This window comes from Phocoena phocoena, chromosome 8 (genome assembly GCF_963924675.1).
Source record: "Phocoena phocoena chromosome 8, mPhoPho1.1, whole genome shotgun sequence".
Taxonomy (NCBI): Eukaryota; Metazoa; Chordata; class Mammalia; order Artiodactyla; family Phocoenidae; genus Phocoena; species Phocoena phocoena.
The window spans coordinates 101,296,605-101,318,111 of NC_089226.1; the positions used below are offsets into that span (position 1 = coordinate 101,296,605).

General features: G+C 48.1%; 1 pseudogene; it reads right to left on the reverse strand.

Moving 5' to 3' along the window:
* Window positions 1-2,282: 2,282 nt before the first annotated feature.
* The window catches only part of LOC136127040 (solute carrier family 22 member 6-like), a 28,391-nt pseudogene continuing 9,166 nt past the window's right edge, over window positions 2,283-21,507 (reverse strand).

Sequence of the window (21,507 nt, forward strand, 5' to 3'; positions counted from 1 at the left end):
TGGGCGGAGGGGTCACTCCTCCAGGCCACCGAGGGAACACGGGGTCGCCCCGCGTGGCTGGGCCCCTCTCTCAGCTTCCTCACGTGGGCGAAGAGAGAAGCTGCCTTGGGTGCGAATCCAGGTTTGCCTCTTCCCAGTGGAACCTCGCAGAGCAAGCTGGTGCCCCTCTCTACGACTGTTTTATCAGTGACGGCACTTAGAACTACTTTCCTGACAGCGCTGTTTGATCATCAGTTGCAGGTTAAACTTGGCACTGGCGTTTGCTACAAGTGAAAACCATTATCATCGTTATTTATAACTCGTATTGAGCACTTACTACGTGCCAGGCGCTGCTAAGGGCTCTTAATTCATTAACTAGTTTGTTTCTCACAACAGCTCTCTGAGGGAGGTTCTATTATTATTCCCATTTTACAGATGAGTAGATGTATAAGCGGCGCGCATCCCCCGGGGGTTTCGTGTGGGGTGCGCTCAGTGTGCCTGGGGTCATCCTGGGACTGGGGTCGGGGTGGGAGCGTGGAGGCTGCAGTTTCAGGGATGCCAGAAACCTGTGACAGCATTTTTAAAAGGTCGGGGATCCCGTCTGAATGCCGCGCGGGGGTGGGGAAAGGAAGTGAGTGCGCTCACGCTGCGCGCTCGCAGCCCCTCAGTTTAACCCTCACCCTCGGCTTGAACTCACCTTAGGACCTCAAACCCAGATAAACTTGCCGCTTCTCAGAGCTGCTTCCTCTGTTCTGGGAGAAGGAGGCGGCAGTGGGCTGTCCTCTTGGCCCCCACCAGACCTAGGAAGCCGAGCTGGTTGGTCCTCAGTGCCCTCTGGAACGGGCCTAGGTCGGTGGTCTCACCCGCGGTGGGAAGTGACCTCCATTCCGACCCCAGGAGGGAGGCAGCCCGTTGTCCTCAGGGCACCCTTCCTTGATCCGTCCCCGTCCCGCCCCCCACCTCCCAGCCCCCACTGCTTTAGGCCCCCAGTCTCGTTACCGGCTCGGTCTCACCTTCCCGACGGCGGGGATTCCGGGAGGGACTAATTCCCAGATTTAAAAGGAGAAACTAAAATCCAGGGCGGGGCTGCGGATAGAGCAGGCCTAGAAAGGGACCCCCGCAGTCCCTGCTGCCCGAAGGCCGGGGCGAAAGTGGCCACAACAAAGGCATCATCTTGGACAGGAAATCGGGGTTTTCCGAGTCTAGTTCCGAAGTTAAGCCTCTTAGAAACAATCTCCCCTTCACCTCCCGGGCGCTTCACCTCCCCGGCCTGGCTCTGTGCTGGGAGCCTCGGGGCACGTGGAGAGCCCTCAAGAGCCCCGCTTCCGAAGAAAGGATGGGTTCGGGCGGCCCGGAGAGGGGCTCCTCGCGCCGCCTGAACCAGCGAGGCGCTGCCTAGTCCTTATGGCGGGTGGGGCTGAATTAACAGGACGCCCGGGGTCGGACGGTGGTGGTGATCGCTGAGAACAGAGGCAAATCATCCTGGACGAATCTCTGGATCCCGGCCGGACTGGGCCGCGGGGCGGAACTGTGTTGCCACAGGGCGCCGGTTAGCATTCTTTGTCCTGCCTATGAGGACAGGACCTCGGAGTCCAGGTCACTTGCTGCCGCCTAGGAGTTGGACGCACTGTGGACGTGCGGCCCGGATGGAGGAAAGCAGCACTTTTCCTCGCACTGTGGAGGCCCGTGCCTCTCGCTCAAATCTCTATGGCCAAAAACAGCTCGAAAAATCTGACTAACAGAGTCGACTTTGCTACGCTTTGTCAGTGGACATTGGGCACCCATGTCTCCCGCCACATGGTATAGGGGCCCCGGCCCAGCACTAGGACGACATGAGGCTGTTGGAGAGAAATCGTATGGAGCTTTGGGCGGAAACTTCAGGCGGGATCCCGGCCCTGAGGTCCGGATGCCCAAGGCTTCTCCCAAACTCTCTGTAGCTGAGTCCGCGCGCCCAGGGAGTGACCGGGGGAGGCAGACCGATTTCGGGGTCCCCTGCCCCCGACACAGCTAAATTTGCTTCTTCTCCTGGTAACACCCCTCCCTCCGACTCCCGTGGGCGTGTACGCTTTGTCTTCGAGTTCCCCACCGAGGCGGAGGCCGAAGCTCGAAGCCCACGAAGGCGAGGAGTGGGACGGAGCCAGGCGAGTGGCGCCTACGCCGGCTCGCTCTCCCACCAACCTCTCGGCGACAGCCTAGCCCCCGCGCGGGCGCAGCACGTCCGTCGGTGGGCAGGGGGCTGCCTCTCACCCTTCCCGCCTGCCGCATCGCGGACCACCCAGGCTCGGCTCGGGGTCCTCCCCTCCTCAGTGCCGGCTGCCCGGGACGCTCCAGCGGTACCCACCGCGCTCCGCACCTCCCGCAGCGCCCCCTAGCGGCCCGCCCAGCTCTGTGCCCGGGAACGGGGCAGCGAGAGGCCGGGGTGCCAGGGGCTGGCGTGTGCCTGGTGCCCAGCGCCCATTTTCCTTCGCAGGGAGAGAAATGATAGTACACATTCATCCTTCATGGCCTACAGTGCGGGCCTTTCTTTGGCAGGGGTGGGTAAAGGATGGCGCAGATCCAGCTCTAGGAAGAAACAAGGGCTGGCTGCCCTTCCTTGCAGCGTTTGCTACTGGCTCTCGCATTCGTAAATGCTTTCATGAACTTTCTCACTTAATCCTCCTAACAACTCCGTGCTATAGGCGCAGTTACGATCTCCATTCGACAGAAAACTGAGGCCCAGAGCGGTTAGGTTAACTCATTCTGCCCTCCTGACTCCTCCAGCGTTTGCAGGTTTTGCAGTCTAACTAGATAAGAACTCTTTAGGCCATTTATAAGGTGGAGGAGGATTGCCGGAACTTGCTAAGCCGGTGTCTCTCCCAGTCATTCATTCTGTTGTCCCACTTATTTAACAAACACATAGCCCCAACTGTGTGTGGGCACCGTTCTCAGTGTTGTACCTGTTTTCACTAATTTAATTTTCATAGCAACCCGAGGAAGTAGGTAGAATTATTATCCCCATTTTATAGATGAGGAAGCTGAGGTACTGAGAGTTTCTGTAATCTGTCAAGGTCAAATGGCTACTAAGTCCCAGAGCTAGGCAGTTGATTCCCGATCATTGCTTTTGCCCCTATCCTAAAGATCCCCCAAATGTCAATGTCAGTGTACCCACATCTCTCCTTTCCTCCTCACCCATATCCCTGGAGTGTGGGGCAACCGGGCGTTCTGCCAGGGTCTAACACGACCCTGGTTCCGTGGCCCCCCTTCCCGGCCCCCTTGGCGCCTCCTGCCAGCCCCAGCACCAAAGGAGGCCTGACCAAGGCAGGGATTGATGAGTTTGAGTGGACCTCAGAGGCCGCCTGTTTACTCCACCGGCCGGCACACGCTGTGATTAACGGTGCACAATCGAGTTAGGGCCCGTAGCTCCAGGGCTGAGGCCAGGGTGGGGGAGGGGCCTGCTGGCTGGAGCTGCCTTTCCCTCGGGCACATTGGTGGTTTGCTTGAAGCTGGAGTCCCCTGGGGTGGTGGAGAAGGGGATGTGCCCAGCCAGCAGGGGTAGGGAGCACACAGCCCTCAGCGGTGGGGGACCAAACTTCCCCACCCTTCTTGCCCTTCTTCCCCTTCCCACAGAGGACCAGAGACTCAGAAAGGGAGGGATTGGGTGCATATCAGAGGAAGGAAACACTTGTCTGAAGGGAGACCTCCCAACAGAAAATGGCGGCAGTGCAGGGAGGGGGGTAGGAAGCCAGGCTGGGTCTGGGATTTGGATGGTGGGAAGCAGCCTTGCTTGGGCCTCAAGCTGCCTCACTTCTGGGGTGAGTATTTATCTCTGTGTTTTTCTCCCAGGGATGTGAACCTCTTCCTTGAGCACACGCTCAGCCTGCTCTAGCTTTCCTGCCACCAACAGCCAGTGGGCTGACTCTGCAAACCACCTGGGGTGGGGGGAAGACAGGAATAAAAGCCCACTCCAGTTCAGCCCACCTCCTGGGGATCTTTTGCTCCCTTGCCCTACATTCCAGGGATAGGCCTCCAGAGCTGTCAACCAGTAGTTCCTGTTTAAAAACCACACAGCGCAGCCTATGCCATACCCTACTCCCTCCAGATTGAAAATGCAGCCCCATCCTGAGGGAACAGTCTGGAATCTATGCCCAGCACTGTGTTCAACACTGGGGAGGGAACGGGAGAAACCAGGACCCAGAAGCCGTGGGGTCAGTGAATGAGCTGAGGAGATAAAATGATCCTGAGAAAGGTACCAGGGCAGACCAGAGTCCATGAACTTCCTAAGGATGGGAAGAAAGGTCGACGGATGGTCAGTGGGAGCTGGCTGTAGTGGGGTGAGTGTAGGCCTGGCTGGGGAGGATGATCTGGTTCCAGAGTTGTCAGGGCACCAGCCTGAGTCAAGTTGGGGGCCCAGTCTGGACCTTGTGGGAGAGAAATAGTCATGGCCCCTCTCCCAGCCTCAGTCTACCTACCCATCCATAAATGGAACTGAGGGCAAAGGCAAAAAGGGACTAGATGCACTAGATGGTCCCAGAGGACCTTCCCAGCTCTGATGTTCTTTGAAAATGGGACACCTGGGGTTTTACTCAGCCCTGCCTCTCCTGGTCATGAAACCCTGGGCATATTACTCTCCTCCTCTGAGCTTTGGTTTCCTGGAAGTAAGATGGGAGGCTAGTCTACTGTTCCTCAAATTCTATGTTGCAGGACATTAGTAGGTGTAAGTTATAAGAAAAAAGGCTTCCATGGTAAAATAGAAAGTTCATTAGGCTTTCTTTACTGTAGGAACCTATCAGAACCTTTAAATGGCAAATGTACACTAAAAATCTTGGAGAGGCAGAGAGAACATGCAGTTTTCCAAACTGACTTCACCACAGAACCATTTTTCTGTAGAACATATTTTAGCACTGGCATCTGAGGAACATACTTGATTCACTCTGGACTAGCTTATCTAGAAACCCTCCAGGTCCAGTATGTGATCATTTTAGGCATTCCCTTCATCTTTCAGTCCCCTGGACTCCTGCCCCTTTGAGGACTTGTCTCCTTGCCCCAGTCTTTCCTGGACACTTCCATCTCTGGGCCCTTGCTCTGCTCACCTTAGTGTGTCCTTTGTGCGTGGCCTTCTGTGACTTTCCCTGGCTCAGCTCTGGAGAGCTCAAACTCCATCCAGCTGCCCCTTCTCTCATCTTTTCTGGTCCCCAGAGGCCTGAGGGGTGCTGTCTGGGCCCTCCTGGCAGGATTCAATGTGATGGCTTCCCATAGCCCCAAGTTGTGTTTCCCTGATTCCCAATCCCATGCCCCAGCCTCAAGTTTCCCACACCCAGCCTCCAGCCTCCAGTCCTCAGTCAAGAGACCTTATTCCCCAGCCCCCTATGAGGCCTCTGGCCCCAAGTCTCCTGGTTCCCAGCCCCAGACCCCTGCACCTTGAACCTCAGCTCCCGGCCCTAGTCCCACTTCCCACCCATGGCTCCCAGCCTTCCTCTCTAAAGCCGTGTCTGAGATTTTGGGTTCTAGGCAGTTGAAGTTGGGGCAGCACTTCCTCTCTCCCTAGCTGCATCTCTTGAGTCTTTGGGCCCGAGCCAGGGTCAAAGGAGAGCCAGGGCCCAGAGGAGAGGCAGGATGGGAGGTGAACCCCACAGGTATTTAAAGTAATTACCCTCCTCGCCCCATCATAAGCCTGGTTCAAGATGAGGGAACACCTTGGAGGCAAAAATATAGATTATGAACTAGAACATTCTAGTGAGGCAAGGGGCAAGGGGTGGGGGGATGGTGGGAAGGTCAGTGCAGAGGGATGAGGGTGGTAAGCCTAACTCAGCAGGTGGCCCTGGGATGGGACAGGGGATAAGGACCAGTCACAGGTGTAAAGATCCATCTTCCAGATGTGGGAGCTGATGCTCTGTGACTTGTGGTAGGCTATGTAACCATTCAGTGGCTAGTGACTAACCCCAAATTGTCTCCTTGTATTGAGATCTCAATTTGCGCCTTCCAAAGTGCTTTCTCTTCATCACTTCCTCCTTCTAGAAATATTTTCTGTACAGAGCCTCTGAGGACCGCCCCCCCCCCCCATTTTTTCTCCTGCTACGTCCCTGGCTGTTGTTCCTCAAACTCCTTTGCTGACTTTCCTCATCCTCCCACTGCCTAAACTTTGGAGTATCTGGGCTCAGTCCTTGGACCTTCACACCCACTTCACAGGTGATTTATGCCACCCACACACTGATAGCTTACACATTCATGTCTCCAGCCCAGCCTCTCCTCTGAACTCCAGACTCGTATATCCAATATTTCCTCATCTGTAAAATGGGGATAATAATAGCTCAACATCACAGGGTTGTTATGAGGATTAAATGAGTTAAGACATGTGAAGCATTGGAAGCCTGCCTGCCTCCGATTAGTACTACGGCTGGAGCTATGATTATTGTTATCGCTGTCATTATTGCTGCCTGCCAGCTCCACTTGGATATCTAGAATCATCTCAGACATGACTCATCCCTAACCCAAAACTGCTCTATCTTCAGCCTTGCTTATCTCAGTAGATGGCAACCCTCTCCTTCCAGTAGCTCAGGCCTCAAACCTTGCAGTCATTCTTGACTTTACTCTTTCTCTCACATCCTGAATCTAATTCATTAGAAAATCCTGTTGTCTCTTCCTTAAATATATCCAGGGTGCAGCCACTGTGGTCTCGGCCAGGGTCATCTCTCACCCGGATAACTGCCTCCACACCGGTCTTCCTGCTTCTGTCCTGACTCATTGTACAGTCTGTCCTCAACGTAGCATTCAGAAGGTTCCCTTTGACATATAAGTCAAATCACATCCCTCCACCGTTTGAGATGCTCTATCAACTTGTCTTTTTCAGAGTAAAGCTCCAGGCCTTATAAGTACTTGCAAGGCCCCTGTGTGATCAGCTTCTTCTCCCTCCTTGATCTAATTTCCTTCTACTGCTTCCTTGCTACTCTGCTCCAACCACGTGGGACTTGTTATTCCCAGAACATGCCAAGCACTTTCCTTACTAGATGACTTTGCACTACTGTTACCTTTGCCCGTTAATAGTAAACAAACCATCAAGTTTCTGTGAGATAAAGATGATAATGAGATCATACAAAGGGCTAGGGCTTGGGGCAGTGGGCACAGAGAGAGGAACCCAGAGACCTTGGCAGGGGCCAGATCATGAATGTCCCTGAATGCCTCCTGAGCAGTGGGCAGCCAAGGAAGGTGGTGTATGCAGGGCAGGGCTGGACTCCCCTCAGGTGCAAAATCTCAGGGGTGCCAAAAAACTCAGTAATCAAAATATGTAATATTTTAACGTAATATTTAAAAGAATCAAAATTAATGCAAAAAAATCTACGATGAACAAAATGTCAAACTTGAAAAAAAATTTATTTATTTAGTTTTGGCTGCATCGCGTCTTCGTTGCTGCGCACAGGCTTTCTCTAGTTGCGGCGAGCGGGGGCTACTCTTTGTTGCGGTGCGCGGGCTTCTCATTACGGTGGCTTCTCTTGTTGCAGAGCCTGGGCGCTAGGCACGCGGGCTTCAGTAGTTGCGGCACGCGGGCTCAGGAGTTGTGGCTCATGGGCTCTAGAGTGCAGGCTCAGTAGCTGTGGTGCACGGGCTTAGTTGCTCCACAGCATGTGGGATCTTCCCGGACCAGGGCTCGAACCCATGTCCCCTGCATTGGCAGGCAGATTCTTAACCACTGTGCCACAGGGGAAGTCCCAAAATGTCAAACTTTGAAGGGAAGACAGGGGCAGGGTGAGGCAGGAGAGGTGAGTCCAAGTGCCTTTCATCCTAGTCCCAGCCGTGGACTCAAAATCCTTCTGGGAGGATGAACTGGACATGGATATCACTGGGAAGGCCCAGGGAGAAAAAGAGGTGCGGAGACCCGGCCCAGGGACTGGACAGGACTTTCCTGGCTTGTAAAATGCGGGTAGCAGGTCTTGTGCCGCAGGAACCCCGGAGGATTAGTGAGATAATGGAGAGAAACCCTGCATTGGTGGTGGTGCAGGTTGGGTTGGGAGGCAGGTAAAGGCCAGAGAGGGGTGGGGCATGGCACAGGGGCAGGGCTGCGTGGGGGAAGGGGCACTCACCGGGCTCACTCAGGTGAGGACGGTCCCGAACCGTCATCCGGCCAGGAAGGGAGGAGTGCAGCAGGTGAAGGAGCTGAGAGGTGGGACCAGGTGATGAGGCCTCGAGCTCGAGCTCGAACCTGGGGCCAGGTCTCAGGGGCAGCGGCAAGGCCGAGAGGCGGGGCCAGGGTCGGAGACGCAGCTGAGGCTCTGAAGGCTGGGTTGGTAGGATGAGGGGGTGGGGCCAGAAGCCGGGGTCGGGGCAGGGCCAAGGCTAAGCGTCCGTAGAATCAGAGACCAGGACCAGTGGGATTCCGGTGGGTACCTGCGGTTTCGATGCGTGGTTGCACATTTGCGCCAGCAGCTTCAGAGCCAGGTACAGGTCGCACGGGCCCTCCTCCGCCCCTCCCTGGGGCTGGGGCAATAGGTGCCTGTCCGTGGATGCGGCAGGAGGCAGGCTTCCTGGGCCAGTGTAGAATCCCATTAGCTCAGGAAGAAGCCAGAGCAGGCCTTGGGTAGGCAGCTGAGCATGGATGAACTGCTAGCTTTCCGGGCTGGGCAGCCACAGCTTGCGTCCACCCGCTCCTGCCTCTCTGCAGCCGCTGCCAGAGCCCCTCATCGCCTCCACCCCCAGCCCAGAGCGGGTACAAGGACCAGGAATCCTGGGTTCTCTCCTGGACTGCAGATCATGCCATCCTCCATGCCTCTTTCACGTGCTCTTCCCAGTGCCATCAGTACCGGTTCCTGCCATCCCGGGAGAGGCAGGCAGAGGCTGAGGAGGAAGGGCCTGAGGGATGGAGGGATGAGACCAGATCTCAGTGACTCCTCTTGCTGTGTTTTGCCTTCTTGGGCCTCATCAGTGCCAACCCAAGGCTCACTGGAGGCGGAAGAGAAGAGGAGGAGAAGCGCCTGGAGTCCAGCAGGAAAGCTTGGATGAGTTGGGAGGCTGAACTTCCTGGACAAGAGCCCAGGTGTAAGAGGCACACTGCTCCAGCAGCCAGGATCCGGCCTGGAGGGCTGAGACTAGCCTGCTTCAGCATTCTTCTCCCCTTTCTTCTTTTCTCCTTTGTTTCCAGATGTTAGCATCTGCCTCAAGGAGGGGGAAGAGTTTCACAGCCTCCTGATGGGCTGCGTTCATTTTAGTCCCTTCTCTGCTTCCAGGAAAGACTGAATAGGGAGGTGGGGGAAGCAAGATGCATAAAGGTTTTCAGTGTAACTAAAAGAAAGCCGTGAAGGGAGCAGAGAAAACTGGCGAGAAACGTGGGAGCGCGGTGTGTGTGTGTGTGTGTGTGTGTGTGTGTGTACACACACATGATTTCTGCTGTCAAGTCAACCGAGTCCAAGTGGGGGCTCCGTTGTTTCTTAGCTGTGTCTCACGACCTTCCTCAGCCTAAGGATAATACTGCTACTTACCTTGTAGCTTATCAAGCATTTTGGCACATATAATGACATTATAGTGTCATATAGGATAGTTTTCCTGCCCTAAAAATCCCCCGTGTCCCTCCTATTCATCCTTCTTCCCTCCCTCTGAGCCTTGAGCAACCACTGATGTTTTTACTGTCTTCATAGATTTCACATTTTTTTTTGCGGTACGCGGGCCTCTCACTCTTGCGGCCTCTTCCGTTGTGGAGCACAGGCTCCGGACGCGCAGGCTCAGCGGCCATGGCTCACGTGCCCAGCCGCTCCGCGGCATGTGGGATCTTCCCGGACCGGGGCACGAACCCGTGTCCCCTGCATCGGCAGGCGGACTCTCAACCACTGCGCCACCAGGGAAGCCCCATAGATTTCACATTTTTGATGCTACTGTAAATGGTATTCTTTTTAAAATTTCAAATTCCGGTTGTTTATTGCTAGTATATAGAAATACAATTCTTTTTTTTTTTTAATTTATTTATTTATTTATGTTTGGCCGTGTTGGCTCTTCGCTGCCGCGCGCAGGCTTTTCTCTAGTTGCGGCGAGCGGGGGCTACTCTGTTTCGGTGCGTGGGCTTCTCATTGCGGTGGCATCTCTCTCACTGTTTTTTTTTTTTTTAATAAATTTATTTATTTTATTTATTTATGTTTGGCTGTGTTGGGTCCTTGTTGCTGCGCGCAGACTTTTCTCTAGTTGCGGTGAGCGGGGGCTACTCTTCGTCGTGGTGCGCGGACTTCTCATTGCAGTGGCTTCTCTTGTTGCGGAGCACAGGCTCTAGGTGCACGGGCTTCAGTAGTTGTGGCACGTGAGCTCAGAAGTTGTGGCTTGTGGGCTCTAGAGCGCAGGCTCAGTAGTTGTGGTGCATGGGCTTAGTTGCTCCATGGCATGTGGGATCTTCCAGGGCCAAGGCTTGAACCCATGTCCCCTGCATTGGCAGGTGCATTCTTAACCATTGCGCCTCCAGGGAAGCCCTAGAAATACAATTCTTTAAAGATATTGATCTGACAGCCCACAGCCTTGCTAAATTTGTTTTCATTGTGGTAGCATTTGTGTAGATTCCATTGGATTTTCTACATAGACGATCGCTGCATGAGTTCTTGGACAGAGTCAGCTGAAGTGGAGCGGCCTCTGTGGGAACAGTGGGAGAAGTTGTGCATAGCTACTTTTAATGAAATGGTAGCGTGGATCTGGCTAGGAGTGGGGGGCCCAGGGGAAGTATTCTCTGGAACCACAGGTCCAGTAGAAGTCCCTCCCGTCTTCCCCTGGCTGCCATTTCTCCATTCCTCCACTTGGTGTGGACGTACAGGAGATGCAGGGGCTCTGGCCACTCTCTGCCCCTTCTCAGTTCTCAGGAGGACTGGAGTGGGACCATCTGCTACTCTGCTGCTTGTGCCCCGATTTCTCTTTCCATCTACGGGGGAAGGAGAAGCAGGGTGTGGGAGTGGAGATGGGGGATCCTTTTTAGGTGTTTGTGCTCAGCTGTCCCATTTTATGCCCAAATCCCCCACTGTTTCCAAGAGTCCCAGAAAGGATTCTAGGGGACTCAGCCTATCTGTGAGAACAGGACCAGGAGCCAAAGGAAGCAGGAAGCCTGGATTCTGGCACCAGAGTCCAGCTGAATGACCCCAGGTAAGTCCCTGCTCTCCCCTGGGTCTGGCCTTTTTTTGTTAAATGGGGCTGGATCAAGGATTTGTGAGGGCCTTATAGCTCTGAGTGTAGGGAGGGGAGGGGAGCGGGCAGCGTACCTTCTCTCCACGTCCTGCAGTGTGTTGGGCAGTGACAGCCCCAGAATCTCTGGCAGGAGAACAGGGATGGGGCAGGTAGCCACAAGGACCGCTCCATAGGTGAAGAGAGGCAGGGAAGGGTAGAGCTCAGAGGTCATGCCCACCAGTGGGCTCAGAACGCTGCCTATGTTGGCCAAGGTGGTTGTCACACTCGGACCTCTCTGCCTGTGGAGAGGAAGAGCACCTTGGTGAGGCCGGTGAGGCTTGTGGGTGCCCTAACTCTGCCTGCCAACGGTGTTTTCTTTTTTCACATTCCGTACACGGCCAAATGCTTGCACTTACCTTGGCTAAAAGGAAAGTTGAAAGCAAATGGTTTTGGAACCAGGAAGCCTGGGTTCCAGTTCCAGTTTGAACCTGCTGTATAACTGAACATGTCCCCAACCAACCTCTCCCCCAAGCTCCAGATGCTATATCTAGCTTCCTACTTAACACCTTAATTTGGATGTCCAAAGGGCCCCTCAAATTGTATATGGCCAAGAACTTTTCGTTTCTACCTCCAAATCTTTGCTCAGATTTCCCCATCCTGGCACAGGGCACTTCTAACCACTCAGTTGCTCAAGCTCAAGTATCTGTAATTATCCCCGATACCTCCTGTTCCCTTATTTCCCCACATCCAAAATATGAATTTGGTTGGCTCTTCTTCCAGAACACATTCAGAATCAGTTCCTCTTCTCCATCTCTACAACCACTGCCCCCCAGTTCATGTGAAGCCATTTTCACCTCTATTTATTTTTTTAAAGATTTTTTTTTTGGATGTGGACCATTTTTTAAAAAAAATTATTTTATTTTTATTTATTTTTGGCTGCGTTGGGTCTTTGTTGCTGGGCATGGGCTTTCTCTAGTTGCGGCGAGTGGGAGCTATTCTTCGTCGCAGTGCGCGGGCTCCTCGTTGCGGTGGCTTCTCTTGTCGCGGAGCAGGGGCTCTAGGCGCGTGGGCTTCAGTAGTCGTGGCTCGTGGGCTCCAGAGCCCAGGCTCAGTAGTTGTAGCGCACAGGCTTAGTTGATCCGCGACACGTATGATCTTCCCAGACCAGGACTCGAACCCGTGTCCCCTGCGTTGGCAGGTGGATTCTTAACCACTGTGCCGCCAGGGATGCCCGGATGTGGACCCTTTTAAAAGTCTTTTATTGAATTTGTTACAATATTGTTTCTGGTTTATGTTTTGTTTTGTTTTTGGCCACGAGGCATATGGGATTTTAGCTCCCCGATTAGGGATTGAACCCGCACTCCCTGCATTGGAAGGCAAAGTCTTAACCATTGGACTGCCAGGGAAGTCCCCATTTTCACCTCTTGACAGTACTATTGCAGTAGCCTCCTGACTGGTTTTCCCATTTTCACTCTTGGCCCTTCTATCCCCAGCCTATTCTCTATGAGGAAGCCAAAGTGATCTTTAAAACTGTAACTCAGGTATTTTCACCCTCTGCTTAAAAACATCCTGTGATATCTCATCATGCTAGAATAAAATCTGACCTCCTTCTAAATCCCTACATGATTGCTCCTTGCCTACCAAGTTCTTATCTTGTGCCCTATCCCTTTGTTTCCTCATTTATTCCTTAGTGTTTGCCTTTGATCTTTACCAAGGAGACCTACCCTGATCATCTTATCTAAAGCTACCCAGTCACTCTCTTTTTCTACTTTTTTTTTGGATCTCAGAGGCAGAGGGTTGAGTTACTCATAACCCTCAGTTCATGACCCTCACCCTCTATTATCATTTGTCCTTGAAAGGCTCCCTTATTCCCCCCCCTTAATTGTTTACTCCTTTTATTATCATTACCCACTCTTAATCCCCTCCTTGCCAAAGTCAACCATTCTATTGCGTTTGATGTGCATTTTTTTTTAAAGGTTTATTTATTTATTTATTTAGCTGTGTTGGGTCTTTGCTGCTGCATGTGGGCTTTCTCTAGTTGTGGCGAGCTCTGTCTACTCTTGGTTGCGGTGCACGGGCTTCTCATTGCGGTGGCTTCTCTTGTTGCGGAGCACGGGCTCTAAGCACGTGGGCTTCAGTAGTTGCGGCACACGGGTTCAGTAGTTGTGGTGCACGGGCTTAGTTGCTCCAAGGCATGTGGGATCTTCCCGGACCAGGGCTCAAACCCGTGTCCCCTGCACTGGCAGGCGGATTCTTAATCATTGCTCCACCAGGGAAGTCCCTGCATTTTTTATTTGTATATGTTCTTGTAAAATGTGTATTGTTTTGTGTGCAAATATTTTAACTTACCTAAATGGTAGAGGTAATAGATCATTCTATTTCTCATTTCACTCAGCACTCTGTTTCCTGACCAGGAATTGAACCTGGAACCTGGCAGTGAAAGCGCCGAGTCCTAACCACTGGACCGCCAGGGAATTCCGCTCTGTCTTTTAAATTTGTCCGTTGTGTCCTTCAATAAGCAGAAGTCCTTTTTGATATAATGAAATTGATATAGCTACCATGTTTTTTTCTTCCTCTTCCTCCCTCTCCCTTTCTTTCCCCCTCCTTTCCCCGCTCCCTGCTCCCCTCCATCTCCATCTCCATCTCCATCTGCGTCTGCATCTCCATCTCTATCTGTCTATCTCCAAGCCCTCTCTTCAATTCTGCTTGTCTCTTCTTGCACCAAGAAAGCCATAGACATGCCATGGCTTTGTTGTATGTCTTAATAGATGGTAGAGTGAGACTCTCTTCTTTGCTTTTCTGTTTCAGAATTGACTAGCAATTGTGGTCTTTTTTCTTTCATATAAATTTTAGAGTAAGTTTTTGGAGTTCCTAAAAAATGATCTCATTGAAATTCTGATTAGATTCTGTTGAATTTCTATAAATTTCTAAAAGTTAACTTCGAGAGGATGGACATCTTTATTATGTCATTCTAAACAAGAGTGTGGAATGTCTCTCTACTTACTAAAATAATCTTTGTGATCTTAAAAATGTTTCAGAAATTTTCTCCATGGAAGTCTTGGCTGTCCTCTGTTAATTTCCTGATAATATCTAGCTTTTGGTGTTATTCTGAATGGTGTCTTCATTTTCAAAGATTTTCTATGTTATTTTCTGGATTATTTCTCTAGATTATTGCTATTGACATTTTGGTAATTTGATTTTGTATCCAGCATCCTGCTGAACTCTTTTATTAGTTTTAATTGCTTATTGATTTTATTGGTTTATCTAGGTCAATGATCTTATACTCTCTAAATAATGATGTTTTAAACGCTTGTCTTTTAAACTGCTTATTTCCTTCCCAGTAGAGCTGTGCCGTCCAGGACCCCCAGTACTGTGTTAAACAGTTGATTCTAAGATCAAAGAGAATGCACATGACTTTCTTCATTATGTACAGTGTTTGTTCAGGTGCTCTGCTTAACTCTCTGGGCTCCCAATTTCCCTTAGATGGTTGGCCTAGTTTTCCCTGACTCTTATTCCAGCTCTTTGGTGGACATTTAAAAATACTTTAAGGATATTTAAAAGTACTTTATACTTTTTGGGGGTTATTGTCAATGTTATTTTTTTATTTTAATGGAAATAGAAGTCCATTTTTTCTAATAGATTTCCAGAAGTTCTTTATAAACGCTGCATACAAATCCCTGTAAATGCCTTCTTTTTCTCTTTTCACCTTGTTTATAGTGAAACAAATGACCAGGATTAAAAAAAAATCCAAAGTAGAAAACTTTATCAATGTGCCGTTTTTGGTTAGCCTTTTTTTCTTTATGTCTTCAGAAATCCTCCCCTCTTCAGCAGAAATTAACTTTTCTTTAAGGTTGAAATATGATTGCATTTTATTTATTTCCCAAATGGGTTAGTAGATGTCCTGGTACTAGTTGTTAAATAGGCCACGTTTTATTCTATCATCTGCAGTGCTTCCTCTGCAAGTTTTCCTACGTGTGGGTCTGTTTTGGAGCTTGCTATTCTTTTCCATCGGACAATTTGTTCTTTCCTGCTCCAGCATCCACTATCTTAATTACTACAATTTTATAATAAGACTTTATAATATGCCTTGATTTCTGGTAGGGCAAGTCCTTCCCCTCTGTCCTTTTTAAAAAAGTACCTTGGTTATACTTGGTCCACAGCACTTTTATATACATTTTAGAATTTGCTTGCTAGTTTCTTGAAAATATCTGTTGGGATTTTTTTTTTTTTTTTCAGTACGCTGGCCTCTCACTGCTGTGCCCTCTCCCGTTGCGGACCACAGGCTCCGGATGCGCAGGCTCAGCGGCCATGGCTCATGGGCCCAGCCGCTCCGCGGCATGTGGGATCTTCCCGGACCGGGGCACGAACCCGTGTCCCCTGCATCGGCAGGCGGACTCTCAACCACTGCACCACCAGGGAAGTCCTATCTATTGGGATTTTGATCAAAATTGCATTGAATTTATAAATCAATCTTGGAATCACTAACATTTTAATATCATCTTATGTCAATTATGAGTTGATATATTATGAGATTTCCTCTCCATGCACATAATACATTTATTTACATTTTCTTTAATACCTTTTAATATAATTTAAAATTTTTCTTGAAAAAGGTCTAATTTTTAGAAGAGTAGAGAATGCAGTTGATCTTTTGTTTATTGACCTTGTATCTAGCCACCTTGCCAAACTTTACTATTTCTAATAATTTTAGATTTTTATATAGATTTTTAAAATTAATTTTTATTGGAGTGCAGTTGATTTACAATGTTGTGTTAGTTTCTGCTGTACAGCAAAGTAAATCAGTAAAGTTATACCTGTATATATATCCACTCTTTTTTGGATTCTTTTCCCACATAGGTCATTACAGAGTATTGAGTAGAGTTCCCTGTGCTATACAGTAGATTCTTATTAGTTATCTATTTTATATACAGACAGTTATATCCTCTCTAAATAGTGATAGTTTTGATTTTCCCTTTCCAGTCCTATTTCTGTTGTTATTCTTATCCTAGGCATTGACCACACTCTCCAGGATAATGTTGAATAGAGGAGGAGACAGCAGGCACATTGGTCATATTCCCAAGTTTAAAGAGAATGTTTCTAGGGCTTCCCTGGTGGTGCAGTGGTAAAGAATCCGCCTGCCAATGCAGGGGACACGGGTTCAAGCCTTGGCCCTGGAAGATCCCACATGCCGCGGAGCAACTAAGCCCATGCACCACAACTACTGAGCCTGCGCTCTAGAGCCTGCGAACCACAACTACTGAGCCCGTGTGCCACAACTACTGAAGCCCACGCACCCCAGAGCCTGTGCTCTGCAACAAGAGAAGCCACTGCAATGAGAAGCCCATGCACCGCAACGAAGAGTAATCCCCGCTCTCCGCAACTAGAGAAAGCCTGCGCGCAGCAATGAAGACCCAACGCAGCCAAAAATAAATAAAATAAATTTAAAAAATACAAAAAAAAAAGAGACAGTGCTTCTAATGTTTCACCATCAAGAAATAATATTTGCTGTGGATTTTTGGTAGATGTTCCATATCAACTTAAATTTCCTTCTATTGTTGTTTTACTAAGACTATTTTTAATGGATGCTAATTTTTATTAAATATTTTTTGTTTTTATTGGGATGATAATCTATTAATATAGATTAATAGATCTATATTAATATATTTTAGTTTTTGTGATATTAATATATTTTCTAAAGTAAAACTACCCTTGCTTTCCTAAGTCAGCTCTCCTTGGTCATAATGTATTATCATTTTTTATACATCACTGGATTCATTTTTCTAATATTTTGTTTAAGATTTTTGTATCTGTTTATGAGTAATATTGGCCTGTAATTTTATTTCACAACTATCCTCTTTTGGTTTCAGGGTCACCTGACCTCACAGAATGTATTTGACATAATTTCCCTTTTTCTCTTTTTTGGGGAAGCGTTTGTATAACATTGGAAGATTTGTTCCTTAAAAGTGTGGTGGAACTCATCTGTATTAATATCTGGGTCTGGTGTTTTCTTTGAGGCAAGATTTTAAAGTTTACTCTTCAGAATTTTTTTTTCTTTTTCTTTCTTTTTTTTTTTTTTTGCGGTACGCGGGCCTCTCACTGTTGTGGCCTCTCCCGTCGTGGAGTACAGGCTCCGGACGCGCAGGCTCAGCGGCCATGGCTCACGGGCCCAGCCACTCCATGGCATGTGGGATCTTCCCGTACCGGGGCACGAACCTGTGTCCCCTGCATCGGCAGGTGGACTCTCAATCACTGTGCCACCAGGGAAGCCCCCAGAATTTTTATTTATTCTAGAATCAGTTTTCCTATATTATTTTTTTTAGGAATTTGTCAATTTCATCTAAATTTAAAATTTATCAGGGCTTCCCTGGTGGTCCAGTGGTAAAGAATCCGCTTTCCAATGCAAGGAACGCGGGTTCCATCCTTGGTTGGGGAACTAGAATCCCACATGCCATGGGGCAACTAAGCCCACAGCCTCAACTACTGAGCTAATGCGTCTCAGTGAGGGAGCCCGCATGCTGCAAACTGCAGAGCCCACATGCTCTGGAGCCTGTGTGGCCCAACCAGAGAGAGAAAACCCACACGCCACAACCAGAGAGAAGCCTGAGCCACAACGAGGACCCCGATGCAGCCAAAAAAAAAAAAAAAATTATCAGTATAGACTGGTTTATAGTTTTTTGCGTCTTTAATTACTTAATTAAAAATTTGCATCTTAATTTCTCTAGATCTATAGTTCAGTTTTTTTAAATTCCTAATATTTATTTGTGTCCAGTTTTTTATTTTTTTAATTATTATTACTAGGCATTTGTCCATTTCACTGATATTTTCAAAGATTGACTTTTTGTTTTGTTGACCCTCTTTTTTATACATTTGTTTTCTATTTAATCTGTTTCTGGTACTATTGTTATTGTGTTTTATAGATAAGATGACTGAGAATTTGGACTAGTTACCTTTTATACCAGAGCCATATTCTTTTTTTTTTTTTTGGCCATGCCCTGCGGCTTGTGGGATCTTAGTTCCCCAACCAGGGATTGAACCTGGGTCCCAGCAGTGAAAGCGCCGAGTCCTAACCACTGGACTGCTGGGGAATTCTGAGCCATATTCTTAACCATTGTACTTTTTCTGGTCTTAAAGTCTATTTCGGCTTCTATATCTACCTTTCTTCTGGTTAACATTTGTCTAGTATAACCTTTTCTATTTCTCCACATTTAAGATTTTCATGGTCTAACATTTTAAATGGGTCTCTTGTAAACTTCATGAACTAGACTTAAATAAAATCAACTTGGACCATCTCTGCCTTTTAACTGGTCGGTTTAATCTATTTATATCTATTGTTGTGACATATATTTTGAGTTATTGATACCATCTTACTTTTTGTCTTTAATTTGTTCTAATTTCTGTATGTTTTTGTTCTCCTTTGTTGCCTTAAAAAATAATTGATTGACCTTTGTGTCCTTTCTGGCTGGAAACCTTTTGGCTCTAGGACCTCATTGTTCCATTCCAGGACTCCTCCCCAACCCCCCTAGGAGAAAACAATGTTTTTACCTTGCAATAGGTCCTCTTCCCCTCCTTCCAATTCCCTGCCCTAAGGGACCTGCTTTTGATAGGCGCATACTTTGATTAGTTGTTTGCACTGGGAGAGGGTGTTTTGGAGAGACCCCTCCTCATGGGGAGGCTTAAGTAACAATTGATGAATTATAAGAAAGAAGCATTCATTAATGCCAAGAGTTTTGCTTTGCTGAGTGATGTATGCAGATATACAGCCAGAGATGAATTCCTAGGAGAAGATTTTAGCAGTTATGTGGAGGAAGTATCAGGAGAGAGAAAGAGGAGAAGAATAAGTGACTGTTAGCCAAGAATGGATTTGAGGGACAACAGAAATGCCTATTAAGTGTTTTGGCTGTGTGGTATGTGATATAAGCATCTCTTCCATCCCCCAAGGAGTCTTCATAAAATCAACAATGTTTAGTGACACTTTTTAGGGCATTTTTCTCCTTAGAGATGTGCCGAGGTACAGTGTCCTGTCTCAAGGTTGGTAAAGGGCACAGTGAGAAGCTGTCCATAGAAGACAATCTTATATGAGCTACACTGAAATGAATTAAGAATTAAACAATATTATTGGCACCAGAATAGACAGACAAGTCCATGGAACTGAATAGTCCACAAACAGTATAAGATAAGGGTGCCAGCCAGGAAAGTTTGGGTTACTCCTAGTGGGGGAAGGTAGTGGGTGTTCTAGGTGTTCTAGGAGATGCTATGCCCATCTGTGACTTATTTTGAACCCTCTACCCTACCCTGAGGTCCCACGCACCTGGAGTAGTTGAGGATGACAAAGAGGGGCAGAGAGACCAACGGCTGCAGGTGGCACCAGTGGGGCACAGCATAAGCCATGCCAGCCAGGAAGAGCTGGCCTACAGTGGGGACAAATCCAAATAAGAGGCCCAGACCTGGCCGGGCACGGATGGGCAGCCACTCCAGATCTGGGGAGAAGAGCAGAGCTTAGGTTGAAGTCAGGGCTGTGTGAGTACATGTGTATTTGGGGGTGGTTGTCACTTCCAGAAGGAGGACGATCCTCACTTTGGAGTAGAAGGGCTCTTCTCTTGAGCTCAGTCCTACTCTGCACCCCTAGGTCCCTCACAGGGTAAAGCAAGGGTGGTTTGATCTCTGGTTAGGTTCCGTGTGTGTGGAGACAGGAATGGGCTAGAAGACTCCGAATTCCCAGGCATGCTCCTGTTCAGTGTCCCCAACCCCAACATTCATGTTTCCTCACTTCTCCCAAACCTCTTTTGAATGGCCTACAGCCACTCCCTCTGCACCTCCTTCAACTCATTTTTTTTTTTTTTTAAACATCTTTATTGGAGTATAACTGCTTTACAGTGGTGTGTTAGTTTCTGCTTTATAACAAAGTGAATCAGCTATACATATACATATATCCCCATATCTCCTCCCTCTTGCGTCTCCCTCCCACCCTCCCTATCCCACCCCTCTAGGTGGTCACAAGGAATCATACACTTTTTGTCCTTTTGTCTCTAGATTATGTTACTTAACATTATGTTTTCAAGGTTCATCCATGTTATAGCATATCTCACACGTTCATTCCTTTTTATGACTGAATAATATTTTTGTTTATCCATTCATATGTTGATGAACACTTGAGTTGTTTCTACCTTTTGGCTATTGTGAGTAATGCTGCTATGAACACTGGAGTACAAGTATCTGTTTGAGTCCCTGCTTTCATTTCTTTCAGGTTTATATGTTGGAGTGGTATTGCTGAATCATATTGTAATTCTACCTTTAACTCTTTGAGGAGCTGCTAAACTGTTTTCCATAGCAGCCACACCATTTTACATTCCCACTAGCAGTGCATGAGGGTTCCAGTTCCTCCACATCCTTGTCAACACTTGTGATTTCCTGTTTTCTTGTTTTGTTTTGTTTCTGTGTTCATTTTGCTTTGCTTTTTATAATAGCCATCCTAATGGGTGTGAAGTAGTAACTTGTGGTTTTGATTTGCATTTCCCTAGTGACCAATGATATTGAGCATCTTTTCATGGGCTTATTACCATTTATATATCTTATTTGGAGAAATACCTTTTCAAGTTCCTTGCCTATGTTTTAATTGCATTGTCTTCTGTTGCTGAACTGTAAGAGTTCTTCATATATTCTGCATATTAAGGCATTCTCAGATATATTATTTGCGAATGTTTTCTCCCATTCTGTGGTTGTCTTCTCACGCTCTTTTTTTTCTTTTTAACATCTTTATTGGAGTATAATTGCTTTACAGTGGTGTGTTAGTTTCTGCTTTATAACAAAGTGAATCAGTTATACATATACATATGTTCCCACATCTCTTCCCTCTTGCGTCTCCCTCCCTCCCAACCTCCGTATCCCACCCCTCTAGGTGATCACAAAGCACCGAGCTGATCTCCCTGTGCTATGCGGCTGCTTCCCACTAGCTATCTATTTTACGTTTGGTAGTGTATATATGTCCATGCCTCTCTCTCACTTTGTCACAGCTTACCCTTCCCCCTCCGCATATCCTCAAGTCCATTCTCTAGTAGGTCTGTGTCTTTATTCCCATCTTACCCCTAGGTTCTTCATGACCTTTTTTTTTTTCTTCTTAGATTCCATATATATGTGTTAGCATACGGTATTTGTTTTTCTCTTTCTGACTTACTTCACTCTGTATGACTGACTCTAGGTCCATCCACCTCACTACAAATAACTCAATTTCATTTCTTTTTATGGCTGAGTAATATTCCATTGTATATATGGGCCACATCTTCTTTATCCATTCGTCTGTTGATGGACACTTAGGTTGCTTCCATGTCCTGGCTATTGTACATAGAGCTGCAATGAACATATTGGTACATGACTCTTTTTGAATTATGGTTTGCTCAGGGTATATGCCCTGCAGTGGGATTGCTGGGTTGTACG